Source organism: Geotrypetes seraphini, chromosome 13 (assembly GCF_902459505.1).
Source record: "Geotrypetes seraphini chromosome 13, aGeoSer1.1, whole genome shotgun sequence".
Taxonomy (NCBI): Eukaryota; Metazoa; Chordata; class Amphibia; order Gymnophiona; family Dermophiidae; genus Geotrypetes; species Geotrypetes seraphini.
The window spans coordinates 37,024,911-37,044,825 of record NC_047096.1 but is presented as its reverse complement, the minus strand read 5'-3'; the positions used below and the strand labels follow the sequence as shown (position 1 = coordinate 37,044,825).

Here is a 19,915-nt window from a genome sequence, read left to right as displayed (position 1 = left end):
CTGATGATTTATAGAACTACTTCCTAAATATAAACTTTTTTTCCAGTTTAACTTTCATTATAGCAGGTAGAGGCCAACTGAATTTTGGATTCAGTTACAGTGCCAAAACCGGCCCCAAATTATTTTTCTGCCTTGTTTTGGTTTTGGCTGAAAAGTTATTTTAATTTTCAGCCATGTTTTCAGTTTCAGCCAATAATGACCATATATTTTCAGTGGAAGATGACATTTTTTGCTTTGTCTTATTTATCTCCCTCTGTCCCCCTCAAACAGGAGTTGTCCCTCTTTACAGAAGCTTTCCCCTGAGTGCCTCTCTACCAACCATAGGCCCCATTGGGCTTATCTTAGAATCCCTGGTGGTCTAGAGATATAGTTGGAGCAAGAATGATTCCTGATTACTCTTGCATATTACTACAGCACAAGTGCTTGTAAGGTAGTCTTGGGGAGAGGGATAAGGTTACCAGATTTTCCTTTGGAAAAATCCGGGCCCATGGCCATGGCCCCCCAGGACCACCCAGTTCTGCCTCTTTCCTGCCTTGTTCAACCCCCCAGCCCCACCCCCAGACTTAATGTTGAAGGCCAGCCGAAGGCATCCTTCCTGCCTCCAGCTGGCTGGCCCTGTGTCACTCAAATGGCGGGCCTGCCATTTCCTGGTGCATTATGGGATATACCAGGGAGAGGCCATAGGCCCTGACTGGCCCAGGTGCTTAACGCCCTTCCTACGAGAGGGGCCATACGCACCTGGGCCAACCAGAATCTTAGGCCCCACTCGCAGTGCATTCTTTACCTAAGATTACAATTTGCCAGATCCCTTAGGCCACCCCCCATGGGCATCCCTCCTGCTGGTAGTCTTCGCAGGGGAGGGGGGCAGGTTACCGCCACTAAACTTATCACCTAAGGCCTTTTCCAGGTGAAGCCACGCCCATGCCTAGCCTCCTGGAGGTGCCTGCAATGTAGGTGGCATGCCTCAGGATGTTTTTTTTAAAAAAAAAACATGCATCCCGATTGGCTGGTTAGGCAGCAATAGGCTGCCTACAAAGGGTCCCATAATGTTAAATCTGGAAAAGTTTGAAATCCCTAGGATTGTCAATGTACTTTCTAGTTGTTGTCTTTGATGTCTAAATATTAAATGTGATACTTGGCTCTAGATTATCAGTTAAACCATGGATTTCTACTGTGGTCAGGATATCCTTAGGAAACCCTAAAACGATTAGGTGATTGAGATCTATTTTACACCTAGCACTAACTTCACAACTGGCACTTGAACATGGGTGACTGAGGCCTGCACAGAGTGGTGGGCGTGGATCTGGCCTCTTTGCTGGGCAGACAGAATGGACCATGAAGGTCTTTTTTTTCCTGCCATCATGTACTGTGTTATTGTGTTACCCTCGAGATTTTCTGTCAGTGGTGCAGCTGAAGTACTTTCCCCATTTGAGTTAATGCAATTCTGTTTATTTAAGACCACTCCCAAAAACTGGTGAATAGGTTAAAATTGATTCAGAATACAGCAACAAGAACAATAGGCTCTAGTAGAAAATCATGTTCTCTTTAAAATCCTTTGTCTAATTTTTAAAGTTGCATATGATCAATCCCGTCAGTGTTTAACAGGGTTTTCAAATTGTATCAGCTGGTTAGAGCACTCAAGTGAGGACTCTAATCTTCCTTAACCTGCTGTCCAGCAATTTCACTTTTTTTCTGACTGGAATAAAATCTTTCTCAGGGGCTACTCCTAGCCTATGGAATTCTTTGTCCTGAGAGCTTTATCTTTGTCAATGTTTAAAAAAATGTATCCACTGCTAATATCAACAGAACACATTCTCTGTGATTTACAGTAACAATATTCATAATAAAATTACCACAATTAAATAATACCTACATAAAAGTACAATGAATTCTGGATGAATTCAACAATTGCTCTAAAGATTGTTGTCATAACAATTGCAGTTTCAATTTCCCACCTTGTAAACTGGGTTTATTATTATTTTTTTTATTGGAGTTTAAAAATATATATTGTATATATATAAGCATACATAAAGCAAAGTAGGAAATAGAAGAGAAAAAAAGGGATAATCCAGTTTTTAAAATAGTTTTCTAAATATCCTAATGTCTGTTATTGAGAAAGACATGGAGGAAGCCACTGCTTGTCCAGGATCGGTTGCATGGAATGTTGGTACTCTGGGTTTTGGTCAGGTGACCTGGATTGACCACCATGAGAACAGGCTATGGGGTTTAATGGACCATAGGTCTGACCCAGTAAGGCTATTCTTATGTTCTTATGTTTTTATGATTCCATTCAAGCATCCTTGGGTAATTCATTCCACCAAGTGGAGATCATTAGTGAAATCATGTTGCTCCAAATCTTTTTCCCCTTAACCTCTTTGACAGTTGGAATTTCTAATGATAAATCTTGACTAGATCTTAAACGATGACTCTGCCTATGGTTTCTTAACTTCCTTGCAAGATATATAGACAGAAATTATTCCCGAGTGCCTTAAAAGTCACATTAGCACTTAAACTTGGTCTAGACAATAGTAGCAGCCAGAACATAGTAGATGACGGCAGACAAAGACCCGAATGGTCCATCCAGTCTGCCCAACCTGATTCAATTTAAATTTTTTTTTATTTTTTTATTTTTTTTCTTCTTAGCTATTTCTGGGCTAGAATCCAAAGCTTTACCCGGTACTATGCTTGGGTTCCAACTGCCGAAATCTCTGTTAAGACTTACTCCAGCCCATCTACACCCTCCCAGCCATTGAAGCCCTCCCCTGCTCATCCTCCACCAAACAGCCATACACAGACACAGACCGTACAAGTCTGCCCAGTAACTGGCCTAGTTCAATATTTAATATTATTTTCTGATTCTAAATCTTCTGTGTTCATCCCACGCTTCTTTGAACTCAGTCACAGTTTTACTCTCCACCACCTCTCTCGGGAGCGCATTCCAGGCATCCACCACCCTCTCCGTAAAGAACAATTTCTTAATGCTGGCCTTAATGCTGGTGGTTACCTAATCTGAAACAAAAATTAGTGAAAAGCAGACTCCCAACAGAAACTGAAAAAGCCAATGGCAACATATCCCTGCAATATAGCTGGGCCAATCAGGATACAATGGGAAGGAGAAGGCCCGCCATTCTGAAGAATTGGGCCTGTCAGCCAGAGGGATTTGGCATCCCTCCAGTCGGCCTGGCTGAAAAAGATATTGGGAGGTCCAGGTGGGCTGGGGGGTGGGCTGAGGGAGTCAGGGTTTAGGGAGTCATGTGTTCGGGAGAGTGCTGGCAGGAAGGAGTGTGAATCCCTCCTGTCGGGGATATTAGGGAGGTGCTGGCAGGAGGAATTGGGCATCCTTCCTGCCGGGGATGTTTGCAGGGCCAGGGTTTCCCTGCTGCAGCCACTGAGCTGATCACAGCAGGGGGATTCCTTTGCTGTGATTCTCTAACCGGTGCCTGTGACATGGGCACCAGACACAGAATCGGACAGGTTAGGCAGGGTTAGGAATTCTGTATAGGATGCCAGTGTGCAATTCTCATCCGCCGCCTACTGGCATCTTATACTTTATCAGGCCCCTAATGCATTAATTGCATTATTAACGCATTAACCCCCTTTTACAAAACTGTAGCGTGGTTTTTAGCGCTGGCCGCGGTGGTAACAGCTCCGACACTCATAGGAATTCTAGGAGTCTCGGAACTGTTACTGCTGTGACCAATACTAAAAACTGCACTATGGTTTTGTAAAGGAGGGGGGGGGGGTAAATGTACAGCCCTAATTTTGATATGTCAGCATTTGCTCATTTCTTATCTGAAGAAGAAGATATTGCCTTTGAAAACTAATCAAAAAATTTCTATTTCTTAAGCTCAACGGGGATACTCTTTCTCTATCAGGCTTATCTTTTGTCACCTTTGATGCCACTTTTTTTGACCGGCTGTACTTTTCGGAAGACCCTCTTCAGAATCCTCATTAATAAGGCATTACAATAGTCCAAACAGCAAAGAACCAGGGAGATAATAACCATCTTTAACAAACTGTAAATCCAGATAAGGCCATAAACCATGAACCTATCATAACTGATTTTATACTTAAAGAACTATTTGAAGTTGGGGGCTAAATTAAAAACCTGGCTTTTTGATAATGGGTTTTTTTTTAGCTTTTTTTATTTCATCTCATTATCAGGTGCTTTTTAAATTGGTTTATGGTTTTTATTGGAAGTTTTGTATGTATTATAGTTTATCATTGTCTTTTTTTTGTTGTTGTATGCACTTCACTTACCTCACCCACCCCCATTTTACAAAACCGCAATAGCGGCTTTTGTGCAGGCCGGCGCGTGTTGGGTCCAAAGTTTCCAGTGAATTGGGTCCTAGATGTTTTTATGTGGATTATCAAGTTGAATTGCCAATAAAATCTACATCTGGAACATCAACTCTCCAAAGAGTCTTTTAAGCACATAAGCATCACCTCTGCTGGGTCAGACCGTAGGTCCGTCGTGCCCAGCAGTCCGCTCCCGCGGCGGCCCCCCAGGTCAATGACCTGTAAGTGATCTTTTACTTAACATTGTCCTGTATAGTATCCCTCTAATTGTACCCTTCAATCCCCTTTTCCTTCAGGAACTCGTCCAATCCCTTTTTGAAACCCAATAACGTACTCTGCTCTACCACCTCCTCTGGAAGCGCATTCCAGGTGTCCACCACCCTCTGAGTGAAGAAGAACTTCCTAGAATTTGTTCTGAATCTGTCTCCCTTCAATTTTTTTGAGTGCCCTCTTGTTTTTGTTGCCCCTGCCAGTCTGAAGAATCTGTCCCTCTCTACTTTCTCTATACCCTTCATGATCTTGTAAGTTTCTATCATGTCCCCTCTAAGCCTCCGCTTTTCCAGGTAAAAGAGCCCCAGCTTCTTTAGCCTCTCATCATATGAAAGGTTTTCCATGCCCTTAATCATTTTTGTTACTCTTCTCTGGACCCTCTCGAGTATCGCCATATCCTTCTTAAGGTACGGCGACCAGTATTGAACGCAGTACTCCAGATGCGGGTGCACCATCGCCTGATACAGTGGCAGGATAACTTGCTTCGTTCTGGTCGTGATACCTTTTTTGATAATGCCCAACATTCTGTTCGCCTTCTTTGAGGCCGCTGCGCATTGTGCCGCCGGCTTCATTGTATTATCCACCAAAACCAAGTCCTTTTCTAGGTTGCCTTCCCCCAGTACCATCCCCCACATCGTGTAGTTGTACATCGGGTTTCCTTTCCCTATGTGCAAGACTTTACATTTCTCTACGTTGAAGCTCATCTGCCATTTGTTTGCCCACTCACTCAGTTTGTTCAGGTCCCTTTGTAGTTCTTTACATTCCTCAACAGTTCTGACCCTACTGGAGAGTTTTGTTGCTGTCATGTCAAGGTATTAGAAAGCATGGTAACAAATCAAATCACAAAGTACCTGGAACACCATAAAACTATTAGATATTTATTTACACCCCCACTCCTTTTACAAAAGTGTAACATGGTTTTTAGTGCTGGCCCCGGTGGTAACAGCTCCAATGCTCAAAGAATTCTTATGAGCACTAAAAACCGCGCTACGCATTTGTAAAAGGGGGGGGGAGGGGGTAGTTAGTTTTCTATCCCATTCTCCCCAAAGATCAGGTTACAGGTTAAAATACATCATATACAGTTAATAGGTTATAATTTGCCATGGTTACAGTGCAAAATTTTTCAATGCAAGTTTTTATCCTACGTAACTCAACACATACTAGGGATCTAATACCAATATACAGTTTACAGGTTAAATTTGCCAGTCACAGTGTAAGATTTTTCAATACAAGTTTTTATCCTAACGTGACACATACCCAAGGATCTAGTACCAATCTACATTTCTCACACAATCGAGTTTCAGAAAACACTATAGCACTGAAACACTACTCAGTGCCCTGACATCTGAGATTAGAACATGCATATGCACCACACAACTAGTCCTTCTACAGTTTGACTTAGCTAGTGCATTTGATGTGGTAGACTATTACTGTTCCTAAACTTTCTAGGGATAAAGTACATACTTGGCTAGAAGAATTTCTAACAACAGGATATACAGTATAAAAATTAATAGAAAAAGATCAGAAGAATGTTCTGCATCATGTGGAGTACCCCAAGGCTCACCACTCTCCCCAATACTTTTCAATTTACTAATGTCAACAGTAGGACTTGACGTCGGAGGGAAGGTTTGTGAGCTGGCCACGTGCAGCTTGTGAGTCGCTCCACACACCTGACTCACAAGCCTTCCCCAGATGTCAATTCTGACATCGGAGAGAAAGTTCCAGGCCAGCCAGGCAGTGATTGGCTGGCCCGAAACCTTCTCTCTGATGTGAGAATTGATGTCGGGGGGAAAGCTTGTGGGCCGGCTGCTGCACGTGCCATGGCCCGTCCCTGCACAGAGTTGCTGCTGGGGAAGGGGGGGGGGAAGGAGCGTATCGACTCCAGGTTGGCTTCAGGGGTGGAGGGTGGTGCAGTGGGCATGCAGACAGAAGCAGGGAGGCATTCCCAGTGGTGGTGGCAGCATCAGGGGGGGGGGCATGCTGGGGTGCATGCCCAGCGGTGGTGCCTGCAGCTTCTGTGGACGGGTCAGTTTCGGGGGAGGGTATGGGGTCTGGAGGAAATGAAATGTGCAGGAGGCAGAAAGGAAGAAATATTGGAAATGCAACCAGAGACTCATGAAATCACCAGACAACAAAGGTAGGAAAAATAATTTTATTTTCAATTTAGTGTGTCCGTTTTGTGAATTTATATCTGCTGTCTAGATTTTGCTCTATATTTGTCTATTTTTCTATAGCTGTTACTGATTGTATATTTTAAAGTCATCTGCCTTGACCTCTTTGAAAGAAAAACCCTGAATATAAATGATAATTAACCTTTTCTGTGTACAGTGTGCTTTGTGTTTTTTAAATTTTGTGGTTACCATTATGTATTAGTAAGATTATATTGTGTGTATATGAAAAATGGATGGAAGAAATTGTGTTACAATTAGTATTATTATTATGGGGGTGGAGTCAGGGGCAGCGTTTGGGCGGGTTTGGGGCAGAGTTTGGGCAGGGGTACTCGGTTAGTATTTGTTAGGCTTAGGAGGTACTTGGCTTGAAAAAGTTGAGAAACATTGAGATAGGGTATATAGAAACCTGGCCCTAGCAGTAGTACCACTAGACTACCACTTAAGGTTGCTTGTGATATTTTGAATCTGACACCGACAAAGGCAGGAGAGACTGGAAATCACTCCTGTTAAAACCCCAGTAGACTCCGACTGGGTAGGCTCAGAGGGGCCTATAGGAGGGTTTTGTCTGATTAAAGGGAATCAGGTTGGGGGTGGATCTTCTAGGTCAAGATTCGTTGGGGGAACTTCCGGGTAAGAACATAAGAATTGCTGTTGTTGGGTCAGACCAGTGGTCCATCGTGCCCAGCAGTCCGCTCACACGGTGACCCTTAGGTCAAAGAGCATTGCCCTGAGATTAGCCATACCTGCGTACGTTCTGGTTCAGCAGGAACTTGTCTAACTTTGTCTTGAATCTCTGGAGGGTGTTTTCCCCTATAACAGTCTCCGGAAGAGCGTTCCAGTTTTCTACCTCGCTTTGTACGGAATCTATCCCCTTTCAACTTTAGAGAGTGCCCTCTCGTTCTCTCTACCTTGGAGTGGGTGAACAACCTGTCTTTATCTACTAAGTCTATTCCCTTCATTATCTTGAATGTTTTGATCATGTTCCCTCTCAGTCTCCTCTTTTCAAGGGAGAAGAGGCCCAGTTTCTCTAATCTCTCGCTGTCGGCATCTCCTCCAGCCCCTTAACCATTTTAGTTGCTCTTCTCTGGACCCTTTTGAGTAGTACTGTGTCCTTCTTCATGTACGGCAACCAGTGCTGGATGCAGTATTCCAGGGAGTTCACTGGCCAGCCCCTTTAAGTAGTTCCCAGGAGCATTGAGCTACAGCTTTGTGGACTGATATACCCAAGTTGGTAGAATAATGTTAAGTCAGTAATTTGCAGCATTGATCTACCATTAGTTGCTGACTCCCTCAGAAAATCAAAGTGTGGTAAACCCCCACTTTTACCACATCTTAATAACCCCACTCCCCCCTTAATCTAAATAACAAATTTGCAAATTCTCTTATCCTGAAAATATAAACACACTTGGTCCTAAAACCTGCATTTGAGAAATCTCTTTTTTTGTGTTGTGGATGCTTATATTTGGTTTAAAATATATATCAGAATTTTCTAAAGGTCTTTTCGTACAGCAATCTTGTAAGACTTCTTTAACAACCTAAGACATGTGAATTCAATTAGGATGCCTAGGACTGTAGCTGCGCCAGTGTGTCTGTTTTAAGTTTCATAAAGGGAGGCTGTCCCTGTGAGAGTTGAAGGGTGACTGATGTCTCCCAGCTGTGGGGCCAGCGGACTGCAGGCAGCATGCACAAAGGACCTTATCCTGCTCCTTACAGCTCTGGGAGCGGGTGACCTTCCACTTTTTGGCTCTGACTTCCAAAGAAAACAAACAGAAGATGTGTGCCAGAACTCAAACTCTGTCCCCTGCTGGGAGATTCGGGCCCCCAACTCAGGCCACATCTCATCTCCCTCCATCCCTTTCGAACAGTGGGACAAATGAAAACAAACCACCTCTACAAAGCATGTTAATTGATATAATTGAAAAAAATAGTTCCTGAATTCTAACATGGCTTCTTATAAGTAAAAAACTGAAATAGGGTCTAAATAGCAAAGGAATTAAACAAGCAGAAAGGAGAGGAGGTGTGGCTTGGTAGTCCAAACTCGGAACTATGAGTCAGAAATCTTGGGAACTGCAAATTCTCATCTTAGCTCCACCAAGTTATGAGGTTTTGGGAGTGTACTGTATCTCCCTGTGCTTTACTTTATCCATCTATAATTAGAAATTAAAACTAGTAACATTTTCATTCTTTCTGGAAGCTGTTTTCTGTGAACCAGGCATTGCATTTGTACAGTTACTAATGCTCCAGGTTTTATACAGAGATTCTTAATTTCAAAGAAATCTCCATTTTATCAAATCTGAGAATCTCCTGTTCACTTCAAGCTGCCCCTCAAGGGGAAAAGTAACAGAAGGGAATGAGCCTGGATTGGGGAACAGAATTGCTCCTCTGTCTCATCCCCTTCACTCCTCTTCCCTGCAGACTATCTGGAAGTGAGGAAGAAACAGCAAAAGAGAAGGGGCCAGATTAGGAGTAGTTCTTTGCCTCCTAGGGTTACCATATTTTGGGCCACAAAACCCTGGACACATGGTCCCAACCTGCTCTGTCTCTGGCCCCGCCCTGTTCTGCCCCAGCCTCACCCAGTATCTACCTCCAGCCCTGTCCCCTCTCTTCTTCCCCGACGAGCTCTAGAGGGCCTGGAGCATGAGCTCATCTGTGCATGCTCAGAGGCCCTCTATATGCAGCCGGAGCTCAACAGGGCTTTCCAAAACCCAGACAAACCACCCGGTTTTGGAAAGACCATCCAGGCACCTGAACAGCCTTCTAAACAGAGGACATGTCTGTCTTTCCCTGCTCTTTTCTATCCAATCTTACCATCTTTCCTCCTGTTCCCTGCCACAAGCTACTTAACTTGCAAAATTTTCAGTCACAAAAATGGTCTGACAAATAATCATCGCTGCTCTATAGAGATTTTCATCTCAAAATTATGCAGAATAGAGACTGTGCTTTTTAAAAAAAAAAAAAAAAAATTCTTTATTCATTTTCAAAATTACATTGTGTTAAATATATTCATTCAGATTAACATTAACTACATCGCTTACAAACAATCATTGATATATTACATAAAAATATATCCCTTCCCTTTTCCCACCCCACCCACCCTTATATTCCATTATCATATAAAACATGTAATAATAAAATTCCCCCCTCCCTACCTCTTAAATCGATAAGTATAAGGGAAACAATTTCAAATTAATCTTTACAATACTTTGTTAATGGTTTCCACACATCCTGAAACTTCTTAAAGTATCCCCATTGCAATGCAATAAACCTTTCCATTTTATAAATATGGCTTAAAGAGTTCCACCAGAAGTTATAATTTAATCTCTTCCAATCCTTCCAATTATATGTAATTTGCTGAATGGCAACACCAGTCATTATAAGTAGTAATTTATTATTATTCGCAGAAATCTGACTTTATGCTCTTATTTCCATACCAAATATCAAAGTATCATAGGATAATGCCACTGGGTTATCTAATAAATTATTAATTTGGTCCCAAATTGATTTCCAAAAACTCATCTCAAAATTATGCAGAATAGAGACTGTGCTTTCTGACTCTTTATTTAACAACTAATACAGGGGCCCTTTGATTAAGCTGAGTTAGGCACTAATGTGCACATAACACAGCAAAAAAAAAAAAATCCTAATGTAGGATGTGACAATGAGTTCCAAGTTCTTTTTGAAATGTGTGTGCATGTTAACCTCACGTTAATTATATTTTTTGAAATTTTTTTTAAAAAGAGGTGTGTCGGGGTCCTGTGTTGACCAGTTCGGGCCAGATTCTATAAACGGCGCCTAAGCACACCTACATTGTAGGCATCGCTCTGTGTGGTTGTCAATCAACTGCTAGGTGTCGCTTATAGAATCACGTCTAGAGGCGCTTAAGCGAACTTAGGTGTTGGAACCTAGTGATGCCTAAGTCAACCATGTCTATTCTCTGCCCCTAACCACACCTGCTTTTCAGTGAGACATCAGAGGGCGCCTCAACTAAGCCATCACTAAGCACCGTTCTGAGTTCTGCACGGAAGTCTTAATTAGTTGGGTTTTTAAAAAATGATCAATTAACTTCATTAGCTTGGTCAAGTACCACACCCTTTAGGATAATTGAAATAATTTGGGTTGCGTGTGGATTTTAGTTAGGCGTCCACAATTAGAAAACCGTTTATAGTGCACTCTAACTTGTTACTGTACAGTTAACACAGGAACCCTTATCAAACCTTAAATACATGGCAGTAAGTGCTCCCACGGTTAATTTTTTTGTTGCTGTGGTTTAAACATTTTTATTATTTTATTAAATTACAATAGTGTAATACATTTAATTGAAAATAGCAAAATATTACAGCAAATACACTATTTCAAACAAATAAAAAATAGAATCATAACTATAATAATAATAATAATAATAATAATAACTTTATTCTTGTATACCGCATTACCGTGGAAGTTCTATGCGGTTAACAGAAGAAGAGACTGTACAATTACAGCGAAGATACAGTTTAGTTAATGTTATATTAGTACTTTAGACAATGCAATTTTACAATCACGTTACATTTACATTTTAGATGGTACATTGACAAAGTTAGTTTTTTCAAGTAGGTAATATACTCGGGGGTAGTATAGTCGGAGTGATTATGATTGCTATGAGTTACATATAGCAGTTTACAAATAGAAGTGTAGCCTACGGCAGTAAAGGGTCTGGGGAAGGGTCGAGGTCTGAGGTGGAGGGGGGAGGGGGTCGGAGCATTCAGAGGAATTTGTCAAAAAGGTAGGTTTTGGTTAGCTTCCTGAAAGTTTGATAGGGGGGGGAATTGGAGATGAGAGTGGAGAGGCATTTGTTCCATTTGCCCGCTTGGAATGCTAGGGATCGGTTGAGGAATTTTTTGTAGAGGCAGCCCTTCGGGGAGGGAAAAGAAAACAGGTAGGTATTTCGAGTGCGAGAGGGGCCTGCAATTTCGAGGTAGTCAGATAGGTAAATTGGTGAGGAGCCTGCTAAGGTTTTGAAGCAGAGGCAGGCGAATTTAAAGATGATTCTTGCCTCCACCGGCAGCCAGTGGAGTTTGGTGTAGTAGGGGCTGACGTGGTCATATTTTTTGAGACTGAAGATGAGGCGGACAGCAGCATTTTGTACTATTCTGAGACGTTTGATGGTGTTTTTATAGGCTCCCAGGTATACGATATTGCAGTAGTCCAATATGCTTAGGATTAGTGATTGGACCAGTAAGCGGAAGGAGAGGTGGTCGAAGTAGTGTTTGATGGTGCGAAGTTTCCAGAGTGAACTGAAGCATTTTTTGACCTGGGCACTGGTGTGGGCTTCGAAGGTCAAGTTTCTATCTAGGATGACTCCTAGTATTTTTATGGTGGGGTTGATGGGGTATTCTAGGCCGTTCAGTTTCAGGGAAGTGTTGGTTAATTTGTGGTTAGGGCTTGCCAGGAAGATTTTGGTTTTTTCTGTGTTTAATTTCAATTTGAATTGTGAGGTCCATTGTTCTAGTTTGGTGAGGATAGAGGAGGTGAGTTGTTCCGTCTGTTGAGTGAATGTAGTTAGGGGAATGATAATGGTGATGTCATCAGCATATATGAAAGATTTAAGGTTAAGGTCGGCTAGTATCCGTGCTAGAGGGGCCAAGTAAATGTTGAAAAGGGAGGGGGATAATGGGGAGCCTTGTGGGACTCCGCAGGGGTTATGCCATTGATGGGAGAAGGTTCCGTTACTGTGGACCTGGTAGGTGCGGTTGGTTAAAAAGGTAGAGAACCAGTCAAGTACATGGCCGGAGATGCCGATGGAGTCGAGGCAGCGGAGCATGATATCGTGGTCGACCAGATCGAAAGCGCTGCTTAGGTCGAATTGGAGTATTAGGGCGCTTTTTCCCAAAGAGAATAGGTGGAAGAGGTAATTGGTTAGAGCAGCTATGACCGTTTCTGTGCTGTGGTTTGAGCGGAAGCCGGATTGTGAGTCGTGAAGGATGTTGAATTTTTCTAGGTAGTTCGTGAGGTCATGGTTAATAAGGCCTTCCATGAGTTTTTGGAAGAGTGGTATATTGGCTATGGGTCTGTAGTTGGTGGCGGAGGAAATGGGTTCTTTGTTGTTTTTGAGGCGGGGGGATACGAGGATGTGTCCAAGTTCGGTTGGGAAGAGACCTGTGGACAGGCATAGTGTGATCCAGTCAAAGAGATCGGCTTTGAATTGTGGGGGGGCGGATTTCATGATGGCGGGTGGGCAATTGTCTAACAGGCAGTTAGAGTTGGCGTATTTTGAGAAGAGTTTGAGAAATAGGCTCCAGTCTGGGCTTTCGAAGGAGCTCCAGGTCATGTCGGCTCTAGAACTTGTGGTGTCTATTGCTGGGGTGTCGAATATTGTCTCAATGTTGGGAGTAGTAAGGGATAATTTTAAGGTTTGAATTTTGTTGGCAAAGTGGTTAGCTAGGATTGTGGCGGGGGGCGGGAGTTCTGAGTTGGTTCGTTTGTATGATTCGGTGTCTAGAAGGGAGTTAACTAATTTGAAAAGAGCTTTACTGTTTAGTGAAGGGGTGTTGATGAGTTGGGAGTAGTATTTGCTGCGTTTTTCGGCAATTAGTTTTTTATATTCGTTGACTTTTTGTCGCCAGATAAGTTTATCATTGTCAGTCCCTGATTTACGCCATATTCTTTCTAGTTTCCTTACTTCGCGTTTTAAAGCTGAGAGGTCCGCATCAAACCATTTGTTTGGGGGCCGGTGGGTTTTCTTGCGAAGTTTTAGGGGGGCGATGGTATTGAGGACTTGGTTACTGAAGTTTTTCCAGTCAAGGTGGAAGTTGGGGTTGGGGTCGGAGTCAGGAGAGAGGGTGTAATGAGACCAGAAATCTACTGGGTTGATTTTTTCTCTTGTCCAGGTCGTCGCCTTAGTTAGTTTGTTTGTTTGTTTCCTGTCTGGTTGTTTTTTGAACCAGGATAGTTCAAAATGACATAGGAGGTGGTCGGACCAGGGGGTGTTTGACCAATTTTGTTTTGTGAGGTTTATGTTGGGAGTGGTGGGGGAGTTAGAAAGGAAGGTGACCATGTCGAGTTGGTGTCCTTTGTTGTGTGTTATGGTAGGAGGGGGCTTGGTGAAGCCTATTGATTTGAGGAAGGAGAGTAGGTCTGCAACATTGGGGTTTTCTTTTTGTTCTAGGTGCAGGTTAATGTCTCCCGCTAGGAGGTTATGGGTGCCGGCTGCCGAATTCGAGAGGAGGAATTCGAAGTAGTCTTCTTTGGCTAGGTTCCATTTATTAGGGGGAATGTAGAATAGAGTGACGATGAGGTTATCTGTGAGGTCAGTTTTGGAGATTTTGCAGGTGAGGATTTCTAGGTCATTGGTTAATTTGGAATCTAGAATTTGGAAGTGAAAGTGGTCACGCCCCTTCCATCAATTATTAATATTAATAATACTAAACATCTTTATTACTTTAATATGAAGATTTAATATCCTTTCCCTACCTTACCCTCCCATCCCATCCCAGATGTGTAGTGAAAAAACTCAGAAGGCAATACATTATCTTTTAATGTGAAGCAGCAAATAAAGCCAATGGACTCCATATTTTATTAAATAAAACACTAAACCCTAAACATTCTGCGTTAACTCTCTCTCATATCTATATGTATTACATACATTTGTCCACCAAAATGTATAATTTAATCTGTCATGACTTTTCCAGTTTTTTGTGATCATTTGAACCGCAATTCCAATCAAAATCAAGAAAAGACGGCTTTTAAATTTATCAAGGGGAGGTTTAATATGTAAAATAGTGCCACAAATTATTGCTTCGTATGTTAATTTTTACAAATGGACACATACTAAAAGTAACATTGGTGAACGCACAACAATGGAGTCATGAGAATAAGATGTCAAGTGATCAGCCACGGGTATATTGTTCTGGAGTCACTTAATTGATAAATATTCTACGAAAGCTCATAGACTCTCCATTCTGGTGCATTATGAGATTTGCATGACTGATTTCAACGGATAGGATCGGGTACTATAAATCCCATATTGGTTTGGGATGTAAGTTCAAAACAGGGACCAGCCACAATGTTTCCAGCTTGGAACTGGATACACAAGTGCATTTTTGCTAGTTGCCAACAGAAAAGACAATTTTGCCTTTGGTTTGTTATATAGGAGGAGATTTGGAATGCGTTTTCTAAGAAATTAGGGAATAACAAAGAAAGAATAATTTACTAGTAGTTTATTTGCATATTTGATACATCATCTTCCATACTGAAACATGCACAGAGAAATAATAACATTTCCTGAATTTAATTCTGAATGATCTGTCTTTCAAAAGAAAAATTTGCAAATTTCCTTAGGTAAGCTCTGATTATACAGTCATTCACACCAAGTGAAACGTACTGAAAACCTTTTTTCGTGGAAACATAAATTCAATAGTTCAAAATTATACATATCAAATACAAGAAGCATTTTATTAATCTGTGGTAAGCACTAGGATATGCTTACTATGGGGTACACTCAGGCATCCCATGGTTATTTTTGCATGTGCATGCGCTTCCCAAATGCTAAAAAATAAACTTTATTTTTAGCACTGGAGGCAGTCGGTGGGGGGACGGAAAGTAGGTGTGTTCCGCGATAATCAGTTACCGCAGCTAGAAACATAGAAACATAGAAACATAGAAAGATGACGGCAGAAAAGGGCCACAGCCCATCAAGTCTGCCCACTCTACTGACCCACCCCAGCTACATCACTCCACACTAACCAGTTAGCATGTGGTTAGCACATGAGCTCTTACCGACTATTAAATAGGTGCAGTTAAAGATTCATATGTAGGGTAGCCAGACATTCAGGAAAACCCGAACATGTCCTCTTTTTAGAGGACTGTCCAGGTTCCCGGACATGTTCTCTTTTTAGAGGACTGTCCAGGTTTCCAGACAGACTTTCTAAAACCCGGCAGTTTGTCCAGGTTTTGGAAAGCCCCGAAGACCACTGGCCACATCTGGAGGGCCTCTGAGCATGCATGGATGATATCACGCACATCGGCATCTGCTCGAGGCCCTCCAGACGCAGTCGGAGCTCATTGGGGAAGAAGACGAGGCTTTGAAGGGGTGGGGCTGGGGGGCAGAATGGGGCGAGACTTGAGATGGAACGGTGCAGGGCTATACATCCAGGTTTGTGAGGCTCCAAATATGGTAACCCTATGCATACATTAATGGGCATGCGCTAATTGGAAAATTAACACATGGCCATTCATGCTGGAAATAGAAAAATCTGTCATTTTACCCATAGTAAAAGTGGCCTTAGCATAAGCATGTGCTAAGACCACTGTTTTATTGCATCTTAGTAAAAGGATCCCAAAGTTTTCTTTCTTCTGAGGTGTTCTTATAGTAGAAAGATCTTCCACAAAACCAGTCAAAATATCTTGGTCCATGGAATTGTCAAACTGCACTATTTTTTCAGCTGTTCAAAAATGAAGACAAACCCCAGATTTGTCAAGCTCTTTATCCAGCACTGAAATATCATTTAAGCGATAGCTCCAGAAAATGTATTCCAGATGCAGGGTTGTTGTTTTTTAATTACCCATGCTGCTTAGCACCATTCTATGACTATGCATTTGGAGAATGTGGAAAAAAAAAACCCCATCCCTCCCACATTCACTCAGTCTTAGACAAATATTCATTTTGGAGGAAACAGTTACCCATAGTCAAGTTACACAGCTTCCATCAGTTATTGCTCCCAGTTCCAAACTGTGAGGGTGGGGCTCAACATTTTCTGCTGTTAGGGCTCCTTTTACTAAGGTGCACTAGCATTTTTAGTGCACGCAGGATATTACCGCGTGCTACGCGGCTAGAACTAATGCTAGCTCAATGCTGGCGTTAGCATCTTGTGTGCGGGGCAATGTAGCGCACACTATTCCATGTGTTAATGCCCTAACGCAGTGGTTCCCAACCCTGTCCTGGAGGAACACCAGGCCAATTGGGTTTTCAGGCTAGCCCTAATGAATATGCATGAAGCAAATTTGCATGCCTATCACTTCCATCATATGCAAATCTCTCTCATGCATATTCATTAGGGCTAGCCTGAAAATCCAATTGGCCTGGTGTTCCTCCAGGACAGGGTTGGGAATCACTGCCCTAACGCAGCTTCGTAAAAGGATCCCTTATTTTATTAGACACATTTGTGTTCAATAATTTTCAAAGACATATGCCTGAATAAACAGCAGTCCATAGATTTAAACTGAGCTATTTGAACATTTTTCTTCACTGAATAGCTAAAATGAACATGCAATGTTCATATGCATTGCACTTTTAGCTGCTTTAAACAGGGCCATTTCTAGAGCTGCATTTAGATAGAAGAATTAGAGTATTCAAGGATTAGAATTTTCAAGTCCATGTATGTAATTTTCCCCCTTTCCTTCATCCAAAAAAAGGAGATATTTTTTTTATCATGGGTATCCCTGAAGGTGAATTTTCAAAAGAAAAGCTATGCACATAGCTTGCTTTGGGACCTTTTACTAAGCTGCAGTATAGGGAGATTAGGTTTATTATTCTATTTATGTTTTGCAATTATACACTGCTTATAACCTAAGCAGTTTACATTCAGGTACTCAAGTATTTCTCCCTATCTGTCCCAACAAGCTTACAATCTATCTAATGTACCTGGAGCAATAGAGTGTTAAGTGGCTTGCCCAGGGTCACAAGAAGTGGTGCTTGGTTTGAACCTGCAACTTCAGGGTGTTGAGGCTGCAGCCCTAACCACTAAGCTACTCCTTCATTTACCTTAATAATCTTCTTTCTAGTAAAAAGGCATATGAGTCTTGAACCAGTGGGTAATTCACCTCTAACCACAAGTTGTATAGAAGATGTCATTACCTGTTTCAGCTCTGCCTCCTCTATCTCTGCTTTGTGCTCCTGCTTCTCAGTTCATACCAAAGCAGTTGACAACCACTACAACAGTCGAGAGAAAAAGGGGGTGTACAGGGTATGGAGGGTGAACCATGTGACTGCCCTACAAATTTCCTTGGGTGGAACTGCCCAGGATTCCGCCCATGAAGAAGCCACTCCTTGTAGAGTGCATTCTTAAAGAAATCAGTAATTGCTTACCACACCTGATATACACTGAAGAAATAGCCTTATGAATCCATCATAAATGGAAGCCTTAGATCCAGCTTGCCCAGGTGGCTAGGAAGTGTTAGTATAAAAAGATGGATCTGAAAGATGAAAATCATATGTCACCTTGAGGTAATGAAGAAGATCTTGCCTAACATTCAGCAACGCCAAAACTTTGTCCTTATTCTGCAAAACTGTGGCAAGGAACATGGGTAGCCGGACTTCCTGATTCATGTGGAAGGCCAAAACCCATAGGAATTGAATGGGCTTTGGTGCATTTACTGTGGCAGCATCGCTACCACAGCTTTGTACAAGGGGCCCTTTATATTTGTATATTTGTGATTTCAAGAGCTATGCTCCTTTTATAAGATCTGTGCAAGAGCATTCACATGAAGAGACATACTGGCTTTTGAAAGTAAGTCACAAATGTATTAAAAGCTATTCCAATAAAAAATACCACCTACAATTTATTTGCCCCTGCTCAGTAGACAGTCCCTACTCAGTAGAGCTTACAATCTAATCAAACAGAAATAGGACTAGTAGGGGATTAGGGAGTTTCTCTGGCATAGGTGCTTTACAAGCCAGTGGGGGTTAGCTGTTAAAACCTTGAAAAGTGGGCTTTTAGTCTGGATTTGAATACTGCCAGGGATGAGCTTGACAAAGAGGCTGTCTGTTACAGGCATATGGTGCAGGAAGGGGGAAGGAACATGGCCTGGAGTTGGCAGTAGAGGAGAAGGGTACAGATAGAGATTTGTTCGATGAACAGGGTTCCCGGGGAGGAGAATAGGAAGAGAAAAGAGAGGAGAGATATTTAGGAGCTGCAGATAATGAAACTTGTACCGGTAAGTCAGTAAGAGGAGTTTGAACTGTATGTGGAAATGGATATTTATTTTATTTATTTATATACCACTTATAGCAAGTGGTTTACATTCAGGTACTGAACCATTTTCCCTATCTGTCCCAGTGGGCTCATACTCTACTGTATTGTACCTGGGGCAATGAGGGATTAAGTGACTTGCCCAGGGTCACAAGGAGCAGCGTGAGATTTGAACCCACAACCTCAAGGTGCTGAGGATGTAGCTCTAACCACTGCACCATTCTCTGAAGTGGCTTCAAGAGAAGGTGATGTACGCATAGGGACTCTGGTGGAATATCATTTGTGCAGCAGAGTTTTGAACAGATTGAAGGAGAGAGAGATGGTTACGTGAAATACCTGTGAGAAGCAAGTTGCAGTAGTCATGGCAAGAGGTAATAAGGGATTTGCTAGTGTGCTCATAGAGAAAGGGTTGGATTTATTGATATAAAGAGATGGCAGGTTTTGCCAGTCTGTTGGATTTTTGCAAAGTATGAGAATAAGGAGTCAAAGATGACCCTGAGGTTGTGAGCTGATAAAACAGGGAGGATGAGTGTTATCCAGTGAAATAGGGTGGGGGGGGGGGGGGAGAAGAGAAGTAGGTAGGTTTAGGTGGAAGGATAAGTAGCTCATTCTTGGCCATGTTCAGTTTTAAGACTCGGACTTGGATTCCTGTAGAGATTTCTGGTGTGGAGAGATAGATCTGGGAGTCGTCAGCATTGAGGTGATATTGAAAACCATGGGAGGAAATAAGAGCACCAAGGGAATGAGTATAGATGGAGAAAAGAAGAGGTCCCAGGACAGAGTGGGATAGCAGTAGAGAAGGATCCACCATTGTATACACTATATGTAGTATATATCTATATTTCTACTGTACACATCCATGTGGACTAACTTTATAACCACACTATTTAAATCTTGCTTACAACTTGTTTCAGTCAATTTGAACAGTCAAGAGTAAAATGTAGATTTGGTTCCATCTTGTGGTCAAAACATTAAGATTCTGTTATAGCTAAATTTCTCAATGGTTTTCCTTAATAGCTTACTACATTGTTCAAGAATGGGTGGGGGAGAGAATCACTGTTTTAGATTTACTAAGCAACTGTTTTAGATTTACTGAGCAACTGTTTTAGATTTACTAAGGTTCTTTTCCTATTCTGTATCTATGAGAAAATAAAGTTTAGTAAATCTGTCCCTTAAAGTACTACTGCACACTGCAGGCAGAAGCTGTCAGTCTCACTTTCCCAAATATAT

The 19,915-nt window shown here is 42.1% G+C and overlaps 1 protein-coding gene across 1 annotated transcript in view; it reads left to right on the top strand.

The window, feature by feature from the left end:
• The window catches only part of CLMP (CXADR like membrane protein), an 85,568-nt gene that overhangs the window by 44,098 nt on the left and 21,555 nt on the right, over positions 1–19,915 (top strand). The gene's annotated exons all lie outside the window — the stretch shown is intronic.